General features: G+C 45.0%; 1 protein-coding gene across 1 annotated transcript in view; it reads left to right on the plus strand.

The window, feature by feature from the left end:
• The first annotated feature begins 11,466 nt into the window (after window positions 1-11,466).
• STON2 (stonin 2) overlaps window positions 11,467-18,725 on the plus strand; it is a 74,056-nt gene continuing 66,797 nt past the window's right edge. The window contains exon 1 of the mRNA XM_081172808.1: window positions 11,467-11,654. The gene's annotated coding sequence lies outside the window, so the exon portion shown is untranslated. The remainder of the gene's footprint in view (window positions 11,655-18,725) is intronic.

Here is an 18,725-nt window from a genome sequence, read left to right on the forward strand (position 1 = left end):
GTGGCAGAAGGAATATGACCGTGTGCATGGAGATGGGGCCAAGATTGGGAGAAACATCACCACACACACTTCTATATGCATCTCTCTGTACATGTTGCTGTTCATCTGCCAATCACCATGGGAACTAGATGCCATGATTCAATACCTATTACAATCTCCCCACCCCCAATCCCACCCAATAAAATAAGTACTGTTGTATCACCTTGTTTGTAGCTTTAGAATTACATTGCAGAAAGGGGTTTTGTTAAATCTTGCCAGAAAGAATGTAATATGATTCCTGCAAATGCCTAGAATATTTAGGATTGGCTTTGAGAGGGAATAGGATAGCAGTCAAGCACAGGAACAAATCACCTGTGAATTCACTGAGCTCAGGCAAGACACTGTCTCAATCTCCATCACCTCCAAACTGGAATAATGTATTGTAATGACTTACCTTACAAAGTTGAAAGAGCTATAAAGGTGATGTACTTGAAACAGTCTGAGCACAGGAAAATTGCTATTAAAAGTGCTCTATTATTATATAAAAGCTGTGTGACTGTTATGAACCCCTACCGCTGGTTTTGTGGCCAGCAATTTTCATTTATTTTGGCATGTCAAATCAGGCATAATTGACACTTGAAAAGAGAGCAAATATCTTCTACAAAATGCCATGCTGCATTTGGTGTAGAATTCTTTCATTCACATCTTAAGATCAATTTATTTAGGGAAAGCTTAGCTAGTAATAATGAACTGTTCTGGGGTTGTTGATGTTTTTAAGATGGTGATGGTAATGGTTGCCACTGTTCTACATAGGTATACCTAAAGTGGCTTATAACTAGGGACGGGAGGATTTCAATTCAGTTCACATTTAAATATGAACCTACTTTCCTAAACAATGACGAGACGCAAAAAAACAGTCATGCATCAAAATTTACACATCTCTGAATTTGGCAATGCAGTTCTCCAGCCAAGTAATGTGTACAAAAATAGCATATCAAAATGCATTATACTAGAAGAAATTCCTTTGCAAAAGTGTGTATATTAGAAGAAATTAACACTAAAATGCTGGTGGACTTTTAAAAAAAACACAAACTGATATGGAAATGTTGAGAACTGAAGATTGGAAAAGTGAGGAACCTGAGAGAAACCAAAATAGGAAGATTCACCCACCATGAGAAATACAATAAGAGGAATTCATAGCAGAGCAGAATTACAATACTACTTGCTCATTTCAAGACATAATGTTTCAGGCCACTCCAGTCTCTGCCGAGTGGGGAGATTGCAGGAGTCTTGGCACTTAACCAGGGTTTGTGTTTCTTTGGGAGGAAATGCACAACAGAGGCTAGGGTCTTCATGAAATATTTTTATTCACACATTTACACCTGGGGTTTGTGGAGAGTTGACAGCATTTACATCTCAAGAGGGGCTTCTTCCCAGTAACACTTGCAGAAAACACCTTCCCTTCTGTCTCAGCCAGCCTGCTAAGAAGTTCCACTTGCCCCACATCCTCCAAACATTTGCTTTTAAAATATATTTTTCTGTGTGACATCACGACGGCAGTAGAAGAAGAAGAGTTTGGATTTGATATCCCGCTTTATCACTACCCGAAGGAGTCTCAAAGCGGCTAACAATCTCCTTTCCCTTCCTCCCCCACAACAAACACTCTGTGAGGTGAGTGGGGCTGAGATACTTCAAAAAAGTGTGACTAGCCCAAGGTCACCCAGCAGCTGCATGTGGAGGAGCAGAGATGCGAACCCGGTTCCCCAGATTACAAATCTACTGCTCTTAACCACACTGGCTCTGGCAACCCCCCCCCCCCATTTGTCCAAACTCCAAGGATCTTCCTTTGATGTGTTGATGACTTGTTCTCCTTAACTACTCCCCCCCCCCCAGGCATTGATGCCCTGGACTGGAAAAGAAGCTTAACCTGCCTTTTTGCACTGTTAAATACGAAGCCTGTTAGCTCACCTTAATTCTGTTCAGGAATTCTGGAACTGTGTATAGCAAACACAGGGAAAGAGGCACATGAATGAACATGTTAGCTCCACCCTTCTCATTTTTGTAGCCCTCCATAAGTTTGAGAGCAACTGTGTGCAGAGGCTCCTTGCATGTTTTAGAATGGTGCTTTCCAAAACATGTGGGGACTCTCCACATACTCGTGGTTTACTAATTCACACAGTTGCCTGCCACTTTTGGAGGGCAACAGTAGCATGCACATCCCTGAAACACCTCCCCCCCCCCCACTTTATTATGCTTAAAGCCAGGGTTTCTCTAGCTTTCTGCTCCCAGGATCCACTTGAGCTGGCTAAAATGAGACTGAAGCCCACCCATCACAAAATGGCGGTGCCAATAACAAAATGGCAGCAGAAAGGGGTTGGCAGAATGAGCTGGCAATTAAAGACTCTCCCCCCCCCCAGCCGCCATTGCTAAGTAATCCCTTTTCTAAATTGCTAAATTCTTTGCCCACAGTTCATCTTTCTTAAAGAAAAGTACAGACTGCATGAGACATTTTGTGACTCAGCCTCCCCATTTTATGCAGAATTGCTGACCCAGAAGTTCTTAGTGGGGAGGGCATTTTATTTTTTATTTTATCTACCTTCCACCACCACCACCCTCACCCAATATACACATACTCCTCTCAAAGTGGTAGATAGGTAGCCGTGTTGGTCTGCCATAGTCAAAATAAAAAAATTCCTTCCAGTAGCACCTTAAAGACCAACTAAGTTAGTTCTTGGTATGAGCTTTCGTGTGCATGCACACTTCTTCAGATACATGCATGCACACGAAAGCTCATACCAAGAACTAACTTAGTTGGTCTTTAAGGTGCTACTGGAAGGAATTTTTTTATTTTGAGGTATCTGAAGAAGTGTGCATGCACACGAAAGCTCATACCAACAACTAACTTAGTTGGTCTTTAAGGTGCTACTGGAAGGAACTTTTTTTATTTCCTCTCAAAGTGGTTGGCGTTTTTTGTTTTTGTTTTTAACTGATCTGTAATTTCATCTCGTTCTTTTCACACTTAGCTTTCACTTATTTCCCCCCAAGCTGCCAGTGTCTTTCATTCCTTTCACATTCTTTCACATTCACATCTTCCTATGAAAGCTCTTTCTCTTGTCCCCAGTTTCGTTTTCTTTTCCCAGTTTATTAGTCTTACTCTTTAAAAATAGTGACCTTTTTGGCTCTCTAGCTTCCTTCAATGCTGCCTCTAGCCCTTGCCCTTAAAGGGAAGGTGGAGAAGCTTCTGGGTTTGGCAGGAGATGGAGAATGGGGGGAGAATTAGGATGTGGGGTGTGAGTCTGCGTGAAGTGGATGGGTCAAAAGGATCAGCAGCAGATCACAGGACAACTTCTCCCTCAGTCAGTCATTCTGTCTCCCTCCTTCCTGTTTGCTGTCTTCCTTCCCTGACACTTGTTGCCGCATCCGTTTCCTCTGCTTCTCAGATGGGCGGGTATGTCAAACTCAGTTTTCTTTCAGTTTCTTCACATTCTTAATTTCACTTCTCTACATTTCTACATCAGCTTGTAGAAAAACATTTCCTTAAAAAACAACAACACAAACCTCATTAAAATTCAGTAGCATTTTAGTGTTCATTTATCCTGATGTATGCATTTTGATACACAGTTTTCCTGCAAATTCCCTGAATACGTTTTTTACCATGTTCTATGATTCTATGTATGTGTTCAATGCACATTTTACCATAGCATTTGCATTTTTTAAAAAAAAAATCCCTCTCTCAATAGAACATACAGAGACTCAGTTTTCAAATCCTAGAACTGTTCAGACAAATTAGCCATACCCAAAGCATGACATTGCTGTTATAGGCAATATAGAGATTGTGAGAGAAGAGAGAGAGGAATGGAAAGGCGGAGACAATAAATTTCATTCTTTTACATTTTTGTACCCATTACAGTATTTGTCTGGAGAACTACACTGCAGAAATCGGGGAAGTGTGAATTTCAGAGGCTGAAGGTTCGCATCTTGTTTTGCAAAGTGTGGATTAGGTAAATTCACCTTTAAATGTGAACTGAATACAATTTCTCCCGCATCCCTAATTCCCACCCTGACACACTGCATGCTGCAGCTTTACTCTCTTACCAATTCATCTCCTACATATTCCTGTGCACTGTACATGCAGGGAATTGGACGATTGGAATGTAATAATGGGGGGATACAATCTATTTCAGAGAAACAGACCAGACAAGAAAGGAGGAGGAGTGGCGTTATATGTCAGGGATGTGTATACCTGTGAAGAGATCCAAGATTTAGAACCTCAAAGCCAATGTGAGAGCATTTGGGTCAAAATTAAGGGAGAGAAGAATAACAGAGACCTCATTGTGGGAGTTTACTATAGATCCCCAAGCCAAACGGAGGACATAGATGATGCCTTCCTGGAACAGATGGCCAAGCATGCAAAAGGAAGGGAGATAGTAGTAATGGGGGACTTCAATTACCCGGATATTTGTTGGACGTCAAACTCAGCCAAGAGCATAAGGTCAAACAGATTCCTCACTGGCCTTGCAGACAACTTCATTGTCCAGAAAGTGGGAGAAGCAACAAGAGGAACAGCCATTTTAGATCTCGTCCTAACCAATGTTGATGACCTGGTTAGTGGGGTAGATGTGGAAGGATCATTAGGCGCGAGTGATCATGCTCTTCTGAAGTTTACTATACAGCGGAAAGGAGCAGCCAAGCATACTAGGACTCAATTTCTTGACTTTAAGAAAGCCGACTTCATAAAACTTAGGGAAGTGCTGGGTGAGATCCCATGGACAGCAATACTAAAAGGAAAGGGAGTTCATGATGGCTGGGAGTTTGTTAAGAGGGAGATAGTAAAAGCACAATGTCAAGCAATACCAATGAGACGGAAACATGGAAGGTGCCTAAAGAAGCCAGGGTGGCTATCTAAAGAACTTTTAACTGAATTAAGATTAAAAAAGGATGTGTACAAAAAATGGAAAAGGGGGGAAACCACCAAAGAGGAATTCAAACAAATAGCCAGCACGTGTAGACACAAAGTCAGAAAAGCTAAAGCACAGAATGAACTCAGGCTCGCTAGAGAGGTTAAAAGCAACAAAAAAGGCTTTTATGGGTATGTTCGTAGCAAAAGGAAGAACAAAGAAACAGTGGGGTCACTCAGAGGAGAAGATGGTGAAATGCAAACAGGGGACACAGAAAGGGCTGAACTCCTCAATGCCTTCTTTGCCTCAGTCTTCTCCGATAAAGAAAACAATGCCTGACCTGAAGAATTTGGAGCAAATGATTCAGCAAAGGAAACACAGCCCAGAATAACTAAGGAGACAGTACAAGAATATTTGGCTAGTTTAGATGTATTCAAGTCTCCAGGGCCAGATGAACTGCATCCAAGAGTATTAAAAGAACTGGCAGATGTGATCTCAGAACCACTGGCAGTCATCTTCGAGAAATCCTGGAGAACAGGCGAAGTCCCGGCAGACTGGAGGAGGGCAAATGTTGTCCCTATTTTCAAAAAGGGGAAAAGAGAGGACCCAAATAATTACCGCCCAGTCAGTCTGACATCAATAGCAGGGAAGATTCTGGAGCAGATCATTAAGCAAACAGTCTGTGAGCACCTAGAAAGGAATGCTGTGATCACCAATAGTCAGCATGGATTTCTGAAAAATAAGTCATGTCAGACTAACCTGATCTCATTTTTTGACAGAATTACAAGCCTGGTAGATGAAGGGAACTCAGTGGATATAGCCTACCTTGATTTCAGTAAGGCATTTGACAAGGTGCCCCATGATATTCTTGTAAATAAGCTGGTAAAATGTGGTCTTGACTCTGCTACCACTCAGTGGATTTGTAACTGGCTGACTGACCGAACCCAAAGGGTGCTCGTCAATGGTTCCTCTTCATCCTGGAGAAGAGTGACTAGTGGGGTGCCACAGGGTTCTGTCTTGGGCCCGGTCTTATTTAACATCTTTATCAACGACTTGGATGATGGACTCAAGGGCATCCTGATCAAATTTGCAGATGACACCAAACTGGGAGGGGTGGCTAACACCCCAGAGGACAGGATCACACTTCAAAACGACCTTGACAGATTAGAGAACTGGGCAAAAACAAACAAAATGAATTTTAACAGGGAGAAATGTAAAGTATTGCACTTGGGCAAAAAAAATGAGAGGCACAAATACAAGATGGGTGACACCTGGCTTGAGAGCAGTACATGTGAAAAGGATCTAGGAGTCTTGGTTGACCACAAACTTGACATGAGCCAACAGTGTGACGCGGCAGCTAAAAAAGCCAATGCAATTCTGGGCCGCATCAATAGGAGTATAGCATCTAGATCAAGGGAAGTAATAGTGCCACTGTATTCTGCTCTGGTCAGACCTCACCTGGAGTACTGTGTCCAGTTCTGGGCACCACAATTCAAGAAGGACACTGACAAACTGGAACGTGTCCAGAGGAGGGCAACCAAAATGGTCAAAGGCCTGGAAACGATGCCTTATGAGGAACGGCTAAGGGAGCTGGGCATGTTTAGCCTGGAGAAGAGGAGGTTAAGGGGTGATATGATAGCCATGTTCAAATATATAAAAGGATGTCACATAGAGGAGGGAGAAAGGTTGTTTTCTGCTGCTCCAGAGAAGCGGACACGGAGCAATGGATCCAAACTACAAGAAAGAAGATTCCACCTAAACATTAGGAAGAACTTCCTGACAGTAAGAGCTGTTCGACAGTGGAATTTGCTGCCAAGGAGTGTGGTGGAGTCTCCTACTTTGGAGGTCTTTAAGCAGAGGCTTGACAACCATATGTCAGGAGTGCTCTGATGGTGTTTCCTGCTTGGCAGGGGGTTGGACTCGATGGCCCTTGTGGTCTCTTCCAACTCTATGATTCTATGATTCTATGATTCTAAATGCTGCTACCCACCGCTCAACAATAAAGCCACAGCATGACAAGGCAGGTGGGATGAAGCACTGAAGTGTCCTGGTGGTCTCTGGAGCACAGTTTGAGAAATGCGGTTGCACATTTTCCAGCCCCAGCACACCTGAAGGAGGGCTGTTAGCCAACTGCTCAAACTAACACATTATCGATGTATATTGTTTATCAATTGCCTAAATACATAAGCCAGGTAGTGGCACTGCTAATGTTTTGTGGTTTTTTAAAAATAATAATCTTGCATTGCTGAGATTTGCTGACCATAAATTCTGTCTGTCTTGTTTTCTTTGGCGCTTTGCACTCAAAATAAATTGGCTTGGGGTGAGTTTGTGTTCCTGTTTGTTTTGGTTCTGTTTATTGGACTGGCTTACGCCGGTCTGAGGTTTCCAGTGTTGTTAGATTGTATTTGTGACTAATATCTTTTGAGGAACTGAATTCTTAAAAGTGATTTGGGACGTGTTAGGGCTGTGCAAAACAATCTATAGGCACAAATCAGCTAACGCTAGGCATTTTCTGGGTGCTTTTCTTTGAAATGGGAGATTTAAGCATCTGCTTTAAGCCTCTTCCAGAGAAAAGAATGTGACTGAAAGGTGCTCAGCTTCAACTGGATTGTGCCAACCAGTCTTACTTTATTTTTTATCATGAATATGTGTTGACTTTGCTCCTGCCTGGAGAGAAAAATGCACAGAAGGGAGTGGGATATAAGAATGCTGAAAAGAATGACATAATATGACCTCACTCTACAGCTGTCTGCCTTCCCCACCCGCTTTTGCTGAAGATTCCCCATTGAGGTTCTTAGTTGTCCAGTACTCAAAAAATACTCCTAAAAGTACTAGTAATAATGCTTATGTGGATTCTCTCCTCCACCCCACCCCCCGAATTAGCAGGAGGTTAATCTCAAAGTATTGCTGCCTGTTCCATCTCCAGCATGAACAAACCCAAACAGACGGTTAGCTAATGCTCTAATTGTGTGTGGTGGCTGAGAAGTGTTGGAGACAACATATAATTTCCAGCTTAATTGTGCTCTTCCTCAAGCTGGGCTGAGAACGCAGGAATGCAAACAAGAAGTATTTAGCAGTGATAGGAAGTCTATATTTCAGGTGAACCTGGGCTGGCCTCCGTCTGTCTTGGGAGGCAATGGAAGGGTGCACCGTTGGGAGGTAAAGTCAAACTGTTGGAGAATTGCAGCGCCTGCTGTGGCTGTAGAGACTGATATGGGAGAGACATGTTTTGTTGCAGGTGGGGCAGTTGAAGGCGTCATTCCTCCTCTGGTCACTGCTGTGGATACACGACGTGGCTGATTGTCTCCAGGTGGCATGAATTGGCTTTCACAGACTCAGACTGGTGCACCAACTGTGCTTCTCCTAGTCACTGTTATCTGTGCTGTAGCAGCAGTCACATTAGACTACTGCCAATGCATTGTGCATAGGGCTTCCTTTGGAGAATCTCCATAGTTCTGAAGTCCTACTACTTTCCTTCTTAACTACTGAACTAACCACAGTTTCTCCCATTATGTCCAACCTCAGGGAACTGTGGTTAAATGAAGCAGGAGGGTTTGCAGATACAGTTTTCCACAGCTTCTGCTACTTGGTGTGAATTGCCATCTGAATTGCTGAAATGTTAAACATGCAAAAACATGCTGTTCCTCAGAGCAATGGCACCTTTCTAGCTCACTAGGCATGAAGTCATCATCTTCTCCTGCCCTCTCACCTAGTGCAAGTAGCCCAGTTACAAGTGCTAAATAAAATGTTGTGTATGGTGTGTGTTATGCTTACCCATGACCCGGCACTAGACACGGAGTCCTCAGAGAATGAACCAGACATGCCAAAGGTCAAGGACCTAGAGGAGTGGGCAGGAACTCCTGGAGCCAATCTTGAGGATTTCCTCGTGTGGGAGGTTAGAGGAAGAATTCTTTGATCCAACAGAGGAGATGGAGCCATCCCTCAATGCTTGAGAATGCTGCTGTCAAAAGGCCCTGGTTGAAGCCAAAGAACTCATCTCTGCTTTTCAGGGTGAGGGAGCCGGCGTTTGTTCACAGACAGCTTTACCAGGGCATGTGGCCAGCATGACTAAACCACTTCTGGTGCAACAGAACACCATGATAAAAGCGCACGGAAACTCCGTTTACCTTCTCGCTGTAGTGGTACCTATTTATCTACACACACTGGTATACTTTCGAACTGCTAGGTTGGCAGGAGCTGGGACAGAAAAATGGGAGCTCACCCCGTCATGCGGATTCGAACTGCCGACCTTCCAATTAGCAAGCCCAAGAGGCTCAGTGGTTTAGACCAGAGCACCACCCATGTCCCACACCTTTTACCCACTGGCAAAACAGCAGACTTCCTAATCTTATGGGCTAGTGTGTAATCATATGTGGCCAAAGGATATAAATGTGCAATTTACTGTGTACCTCTAACTGTAGGGTGGGGTATTATGTAATTTAAAAAAAAATGTTGCACAATAAGGAGGTGGAAATTCTGAGAATAAATTGCCTGCATTTTCACATTAATGTATTTCGTTTTCACAGCAACACCAGCTGCTTGTAATGAACAGAAGGGAATCTTACAAGATGTTGGCATTGCTGAAATAGAAATAAAAAATCATTCTCTTTTCTTCTAGAATGCTGCTTTAAAGGGCAAGAAAGTGCTTGAATGGTTGAGCTCATAGGCAATGTTGAATTATTCTAGTCTCTGAGTAAATAATATTGTGCATGGTAGAGAATACTGGATCTTGCAGTGACCAAGAAAAGTCAGTAAGTCTGTGTGCATTATGTGGGTTGGCATATAAAGCGGAATATTGATTACTAGCTATAATGGGAACATTTCTGATGAAGGAGGAATACTAAATGCTTAATAGAGTGGGGGCAAAATCCTTGCTCACACATGACAACCTAAACAGTTGAAACTACAACCTTGACTTCAGTAACTGGATTCCAAACTACCGTAAGATGAGCTGTGGATTGTACAGGACATTAGTTTCTTGGTTTTCAACTGCCTTCCACCCCTAAGGTCAACTGCAGGGATAATGATTTATCTACGAATCCTATTTTGGCATAGCTAAATGAGGGTGTATGTAGTCATACCAGGTCTGCCCCAATGTATTTTGTTATGTGTGATGCAACTCCAGTTAACATCTTGTTCTAAGTTAAAATGGAAACTGAAAGTGACTTAAAAAATGTATGTGGACCACTTCACACTTCTCTGTGTGGCACAACACAAGAAGGAAAAGGAATGTGTGGTACCATCATTACCCCATTATGGTATTGATATTGAACTTTATGAGTTGTTGTTAGCACTTTATACAGCAGCTGGCACCTTGTATTTGTGTTATCACCTATGTTTTATATTCCACCAAAGCACTTTATTGTACTGTATGTGGCACTCTTAATACAACTTAAACCAGCCTTTTTAGATCTTAGTAGTACCGTACTGTCTTTGTACTAGAAGGCCACTGAGAATTGAAGAATACTTTTTATACTCTCCTCCTTGTAATATGCTGTATGGATTATATTATGGGGGTTGTGGGTGGGGTTTTTCCCCGATCTTAATTGCGGTTGTATATACTGTAACCTGCCATGGGACCTTCTGGTGAAGGGAGAGTAAGAAATACAATAAATAACTGTAGGAAACACTGTTGTTGCCAGAAAATTGTGTGAACATTTGTTTTTCCCTGTATCCAGATGTTTGGAAGTCATTGCAGTTCTAAATAAACGTTTTCAGTGCGAAATTGGCTTTCATGTAGCTCTTACATACAATCATGTACATGCTATGTCATAATCAGTTTTACTTCTTTGTCCATTTATTCATTCGACAAAAAGTATAACCCACTTGTCAACAGCTGTTCTTCAAGGGTGATTACCACTGACAAAACAAGAAGAATCAGAAAAACCCCAGAAATTAGAATACAGCATCAATCATGGACAGGGTGAGTCGAATTAAAACAAAGCTGACATTAAAACATCTTAGTTGTAACGATGCTTGCCTGAAAAGAAACACTCTTATCCCTTGAATCTGTCGCACCAAACTTCGTTTAAAAAATTGTTCTGGGAGGGTGAAAATGGGCTTGTCATATGGTCTTCCGTTCTGCTGGCTGGTTTACTTGTACAGCGCTGTTTGCTGTTAGATTTTTTGTGGCAGAGGGCAATTGTTTTGCTTGGCTGGTGTGCTTCGGTGTGACACCTCCAGAATGCGGTCGGGCATCTAACGAAGGTTTCTTATTATTTCGTTCTATTTAATAATAACATCTTCGGAACACATATCTCTATTTCTAATCTCATTGGTTTTTTATGTCACTCTGTAAAACGTTATGTGCATTTATAATATACCACCGATGACGAGGGAGGATTGCGCGCGGTTGTTTTGCATTTTACAGTTAAAGCCTTCGAGAATGAAAATAGACGGTCAACCCTTCGACATCTCCGAGGCTGCACTGGGGGGGTCGAGAGAACGAGGAAACACCCTGGGACAGCCTTGCCACACCCTCCTTCCCCACCAGCCAATCCCGATCCTCTTTCGCTCTCCCCGGCTTCGGATCCTGCCCAATGGAGGCTCTCCCCTGCGCGGGTTCCTTCCCTCGGAGGGAAGGGAGGAGAGCGCCAGGAGTGTAGCCCTCTGGCTCCAAGAGGGGATGGGAGGGCTTGGTTTCCTCCGCTTGCATCGCCTGCCGCTGAACTTTCCTGCCGGGATTTAAATTTCCCCCATCTCCCCACCACAGCCTTTCAGCACACACATCTTTTTGCTGGAGGGAGAGAGAGAGAGAGACTGCGTGGCGCTTCCAAGGTAACCCGATCTCTTGCTGCACACCACGTTTGTATTTTCTGATCTTCTCCCGCAAACCAAACGAGGCAGGTGGAGGGCAGGGTCAGGCCAAGGAGGCAGCGACGGCCGCAGATATTGCCGGTGTGATCGCAGCCTCGCCCCGCCGTGGGAACATGTGCGCGTCGCCGCGTCCAGATCTCCTCCCGGGTTTCGCCTGGGCTGCGCGGAGCACTTTCAGCCTGCGAAACTGCACCGGCTGCCTGGCGGGGACCGGAGAGCACCACGCTTGGAGCGTGCAAATCCCTCGCAGCCAAACAAAGAAGACCGAGATACTTAGCCTGCCTCGAAAGTAGCTCGGCGAACGCCGCGGTAGGGCGCGGTGGAGGTGAAGGAAGGGACACTGCGTTTATAGAGGGTGTTTTTTTACGCTTGGCTTTTTTTTAACCCCCCCCCCCCTTTTTGTAAATCATTTGCTAGAAATCGGCACCGGGGAAGACCCGGTAGCCAGGGAGATCCGTGATCGCCCACGATCGGCGGTGGTAATCGCTCTTTGTATTATATAGCCTGTGACACAAGGACGCTGTTGGGTTTGTCTGTCTGTTGCTTTTAAACTCTCCTAGGGGACGGCTCTCAGTCTGGAGATCGGGTGCTTTTGGAGGGGTGATCTTTCTCCCTGTCCCCTCACCCAAATGTTCCCACTTTAGCTGCGCTCTGTTGCTCGCGATTGATGGTGCCCCATTCAAGCACTCTCCTCTCTCCAGTCTGTACTCGAATCTGCTCGAGCACCTGCTTAAAGGGAAAGCGGTTATTTCTCTCGTTGGTCCTAGCAACCCTTTGGTGTCTCTTGTCTCTTTCCGGAATGCATTATCTTCCCAGACATTAACACCCGCAGGGCTTCAGAAAAATGCAAGTCGATAATGTGTTGGGAGTTCCTCCCCTTCTCTTCTCAATGCATCCATTATTGACTTCTATACTTTCACATACCAGAGTTTTAGGTGGTGTTCCTGGAGTTTAGCGAAAAGGAAAAGGCAGTTATATAATGCAAGAAATTGCCTTGGTTCTATTTCGTGCTGGGAATCAGAAATATCCCATTTAGGCAAACTAAGAAGGTAGAGATGGGATTGTGTGTGTGTGGTAAAACTGTTGTTGTCTGGATTGAAGTTGAGGAGCCATTAAAAAGAACAGGCAGATCTTACCTTTGGAGCACAATCCATCAATAGGTCATCAGTCTTTTGTACACGTCTTGTTCATGAGTTTTGCCCAAGGGAATTTCCAGGGAGCTGTGAGCCTCTCTGTCAGTGGGAAAGTGGGGTGCTGTGTGGATTTTCCATCTCTGGTACCTGAATGTCTTGCAAGAGCCAGCCCTGTGGCTAGAAAGTTCTCACAGTAATGTGAATAGCATTTCTCACATTAACTTCTGAACTAAATTAAACAGGTGCATTCATCACTTTCCAAAGATGAATGAAAGCCTGGTATAGAAAAAGTAACAGATAAGTATCTTTCTGAGAGAAAAACGCTCAAACTCCTGCTGTGAGAAAAATAGGGGGTCTCCCAATAGCTCTCTTCACCCTCAATTAATTACAGTTCCCATGATTCTTTGGTAGAAGCCATGTCTGTATGGTGCTGCTTTCATTTACAGTGCAGATGGAGCCTTAGACTATGAACTTACAGTAATGGTCTAGGGACAGGGGTGTTCTTTTGATGATGGTGCATTTAGATTTGAATACTTCACTTCAAAATGTGGTAAACTAGCCCTGAAAAACGTGGGAGCCCCTCTTGCTCATTCTTCTGAGTAAGGCCTTGGACTTCTGCCCCAAAGCACGACCTTGACAGCACTTGTGATAGCTCAGTATTAAGCCTCCAACTGGGAGCAAACATTGGTTCAAGGCCATGCTTTAAATGTACGAATGTAAAAAGAGCCATCCTGGATCAGACAAAAACTCCAGAATCCAGTCCCTCAAAGCTCCTCTGCAGTAACTTGGGGTCTTGACGATCCACAAGGGCCAGCCAGATGTCTCTGGGAAGCCAACAACCAGAGCTGGAAGGCAACAGCTCCGTCTACCAGTGCCTTTGAACAACTGGTATTAAGCTCCATGTTCTTTCAACATGGAGTCTCCATATAGCCATCTGTTTGTTTGTTTGTTTGTTTGTTTGTTTATTATATTTTTATCCTGCTTTTCAGCTAGTTATTGTCCCCCCCCCCAAAGTGGCTGAAATGAATTAAAAATAAACAATACAAGCACTGCCATTGTCTGGAGGTTCTGTAACTGGACCTGACCCTATGGTTTTGGCAGGTAAGGCAGGAGCCATGGCAAGGTGTTGGTAGGAGTAAGCTGTGCATGCCGTGCTGCCCTCTGGTCTAGGGAAGGATATTACCCTATTACCGGTGTTGAAATAAGATTCAACTGCCTGTCAGGTCAGCTTCTATGTGTGAAGTTGGGGTTGAAGTACAGGTGGCACCATGTCATCCTGAGGCAGCAAAGGATTTTGAGCAAGCCCAGGTCCTACTGATGGTAGCTCAAGACTCCTAGACATTCCCCCAGATTGAGACATATGGGGAAAATGCATCTCTCTAGTTCTTCAGGACCTGCCCATGCAAAGTTGGAATGTCCACTCCCCTTCTGGAATTCGTCCCAAGTGGAAAATAATAGGTTGGCATCCATCTGTCTCAGGAGACAATGGAGGAGTGCCCATTGTGGGTGAAGTCAACCTGTTGGAAGGTTACAGGGCCTCCTGTGGCTGTAGAGGCCGATATGGGAGAGCCATGTTTTGTTGCAGCTGGGGCAGGTGAAGGTGTCTGGTTGTGCTTCCCTCTGTGCTCCTCCCAGCAGTCATTCCTCTTCTGGTCATTGCTATATGACCTGACTGCCTCCAGGCAGGGATTCCCGTATGGCAGGGTTGATGTTACCGGCCTTCGTGTCACGTTTGGAGAAATCTTTGTAACAGGTCTGGTGTCTGGTTAAATAAGGAAAATAAAATTACTGCATATCTTGCTTGCATCATAGGTCTGTCTTGTTAACCTCTGAATATCAGACATCTATCCCTGGCAATGGCGGTTTTAGGGGAGCACAGGAAAGAGGGGTCTCCTCCAAAATGCTGACAGCTCCTTCAGTCAGGGTCTGCAGTTCACACAGGAGAGCAGCTCTTCAGACAAAAATGTTTTCAGTAGGGTAGGAGAAGGCTGCTCTTCACGAGGCATCGCCTTAGCATTCTCAAGGGAAGGAAAACACCTTCACAGCCCTGCCTCTTAGCTGTCTTCACAAGCCCTCTCACAGCTGCCCACTTCTCCACCAAAAGGGAGCAGGCTGGGCTTACCCTCTGTTATTGCTAGACAAAACATCTCACAAAGACTCTCCATGAAACATTCCCCCACCACCCCAGATGGCATCATTCTTGGGCCAATAGGTGCTTTGCACATGTGTAAACTTTTAAAAAAATCACTTTCAAAAAGGATCCCTTGGCCACAAAATAGTACTTTGAAGGATACATGTGGGGATTTGGTTAGTTCTGTAGGCGCCTTCAGTTGTGCAAGATTCGTATATATCTTTCGTCAATGTAGTGGTCCTGTTGCAAAGAGATTAACCTTTTGAAAGCCCTCAAAATAGCAATATTGTGTCACTTTCAGAAATTCAGCCCTTTGTCCTACTGGAACAGCTTGGGGATTTAAACCATTTTGTTAATGATTGGGTAGGGTTGTTATACCGCACCTCAAGAGTGCAAAAAAACCCTGACAAATGGGGTGTTGCAGCGTTCTTTTCTTGACCTGTTGTTGTTCAATGTTACAAACAACTTGGAAAGAATTGAGGGGGTGCTCATCAGATTTGCAGATGGCACCAAACTGGGAGGGGGTAGCTAATGCCACAGAAGACAGAATTGGGATTCAATATGACCTTAATGGATTGGAGAACTGGGCCCATAGGCGCCGACTCCATGGGGCTTGAGGGGGCTCGAGCCCCCTCAAAAAAATTTTTTGGGGGGCTCAGCCCCCCCAATAATCTCGGGCGCCCTTCCAGCAGAGCGCCGGGGGCGGGGGCTCCTGCCTCGCTGCTTCGCAGCACCACCGCCACTGCCAAGGCACTGCCGGGGGGAATTTCCTTCCTCCTGGCGGTTTCAGCCCCCGCGAGAACAGGGGAATCCCGACTGGCCACACCTCCCAGCCAGCCAATCGGCTGGCTGGGGGGGCGTGGCTTGCCCTATTTAGGGCCGGAGCCACTTTATTTGCATATTCATGAGCTTATTTATTATTCATGAGCTTTCCCGGGCCCCCCCAATATTTTTTATAAGTCCGCGTCCCTGACTGGGCCCAAACTAACAAAAGGAATTTCAGTAGGGACAAAGGTTCTGTGCTTAGGCAGGAAGAACCAGATGCACAAATATAAGTTGAGACACCTGGATTGCCAGTAGTACATGTGAAAAGGTTCTAGGAGTCTTAGTAGACCACAAGCCGAACATGTGTCATCAGTGTGATGCATCAGCACAAAAAGCTAATGCTATTCTAGACTGCAACAACAGAAGATTTGTGTCCAGATCAAAGGAAGTCATAGTACCATTATATTCTGCTTTGGTCAGACCACACCTGGAACACTGTCCAGTTCTGGGCGCCACCATTTAAGAAGGATATTGACAAGCTGGAACATGTGCAGAGGAGGGCAACCAAGATGATCAAGGGTCTGGAAACCAAGCCTTGTGAGGAACAGTTGAGGGAGTTGGGTATGCTTAGACTGGAGAAGCGGCTGAGAGGAGCTATTTAAAGGGTTGCCACATGGAAGATGTAGCAAGCTTGTTTTCTCCCTCTCTGGAGGATAGGACCCAAACCAATGGATTTAAGTTACAAGACAGGAGAAACTGACAAAACATCAGGAAGAACTTTCTGGCAGTATGAGCTGTTTGACAGTGGAACAGACTCCCTTGGGAGGTTGTGGACTCTCCTTCCTTGGAGGTTTTTAAGCAGAGGTTGGATGGCCATCTGTCATGGATGCTTTAGCTGAGATTCCTGCATTGCAGGGTTTGGACTAGATGACCGTTCGGGTCCCTTCTACAATTCTGTGATTCTAAGAGTAGGTACGGTCATCTGTTGCCACCTGAGAGCTTTGACTTGCTGCATATATTTATGTTGTTGTTCCCCATTTTTACCCAACAAAGAGAGAATTTTAGATCAAGGACTGTGAGAAATGAATTGGTTATGTAACAGTGAACTAGTTCCCCCCCCTCCTTGACAGACTGTCTAGTACAAAGGCTCCCACCCACCTGCCACAGGTGAGGTTTTCTCCCTGGCTGCAGAAGACTTTGAGAAATGCAGTTTTGCACATACATATTTTATAACCACCAAATTTACAGAGGCTCCCTTCCATTTGCTTTGTCAAAATGTTCCGTGTGGGAAGCATCACATTCTTTTGTGTTTACTACTCGAACTGACTTTTTCTGCTTGCAGTCTTTTCTGCTCAGTCCTAGTGTGAAGAAAGTAATTTTGCATGAATTGTAAATGAAATAAGAAAATGCCCACAAGCACTGCCAGGGAAGAGCAGGGAGAGGGAGACTGAGACTGACCATTAGTGAGGAAGGATATGCCTCTAGAATAACCACACCTACCATTTTCTATGCATTTTTAATCCATCATGTCCATTATCCCTCCAAGCTTACTAATTGTTGCAAATTAATAACACCAGTGCAGGAATGTATATCAGTATCTGACTTCATCATCTGGAGATATCACTGTGTAGCACTGGTATTTGCGATATCAGACCAAGTGCCAGTGACTGGTCATGTTGGGCAGTGGCCAAGGGCCCCAGAGGCTGAGAAGGACCTCTCACCAGTCCATCCCAGTGGGCCCCAGGACTACCATCTTAGCAGTAGATTAGCAGCCATTTTTGAATGGGAGTGAAGCTTCCATCCACAATGGCTTCCCACTGTCTTAGTTTGCTTCCACCCATGGATCTATAAATGTATAAAATCTAGAGATTTTGTCAGTGCTATTTTCCAGAAAAAGAGATGCCATGAACACCTCCCTTGTTTTCTTAGAACAGTAATGGCAGCCACCTGAGAGATGACAGAATTGAGTTCCGGCAAGTTTCAGCTGAAAGAAAGCCCTGGTTTTCATGGATATATAGGCCAGCATTGCTACCCACTACTAAAATGCCTTCAGGGGATCTGGCTGTTGGCGTGCAACCAAGGAAACGGGGGCAGTTGGCAGGTCCCCAGCTGCTTCCAGCCCACCGGCCGGTGTGCCGGGCGATCTCCAGTCCTTGGTGCAGCATCTGCAACCCAAGCTTCAGAAGCTAGGGCACGCTACTCAGCAGAGTAAACGCCACGCAACAGAAGTGGTAGGAGAAGTTGTGTCAGTATATTTACAAGCAGTTTATTCGGCATACAGTGGTGCCCCGCAAGACGAACACCTCGCGAGACGAAAAACTCGCAAAACGAAAGGTTTTTTCGTTTTCGAGTTGCCTCGCAAGACGAATTTCCCTATGGGCTTGCTTCGCAAAACGAAGCTTGCCCCGCAAGCTCCGGGGACAGCGGGAAGCGCAGCGCGTCTTCCCTGCTGTCCCCGGACCTCTTTTGAAGCAAGGGGCGGCGGGGAGAAGCGATCTTCTCCCCGCAGCCCCAGGTCCGGGGACAGCGGGAAGCGCAGCGCGTCTTCCCCGCTGTCCCCGGACCTCTTTTGAAGAAAGGGGCGGCGGGGAGAAGCGATATTCTCCCCGCAGCCCCTTGCTTCAAAAGAGGGGACAGAGCGGCGCTTCCCCTCTGTCCCCGGACGGTCTCCATAGGAACCCATTGATTGATTTTCAATGCATTCCTATGGGAAACCGTGCTTCGCAAGAAGAAAAAACTTGCGGAACGAATTAATTTCGTCTTGCGAGGCACCACTGTACATCAGGACAAAAGGAAACATGTCTGATCTCCTTCGTGTCCAAAGCAAGGCAGCAAAAGCAAAAGCTGTACACAAACAGAAGTTCCCAGCAAGCTGTGCTGGAGTGTAAACAGACATGTGACATACAACAATTCCACACGTCTGTTCTTACGGTGGAATGGAATATCCCAACACTGGCAGGGAGTGGTGTTGCTGCTCTTGCAACAACAGGAGAAAAATACTGT

The sequence above is a fragment of the Podarcis bocagei genome (genome assembly GCF_964188305.1).
Source record: "Podarcis bocagei genome assembly, chromosome: 1".
NCBI classification, from domain to species: Eukaryota; Metazoa; Chordata; class Lepidosauria; order Squamata; family Lacertidae; genus Podarcis; species Podarcis bocagei.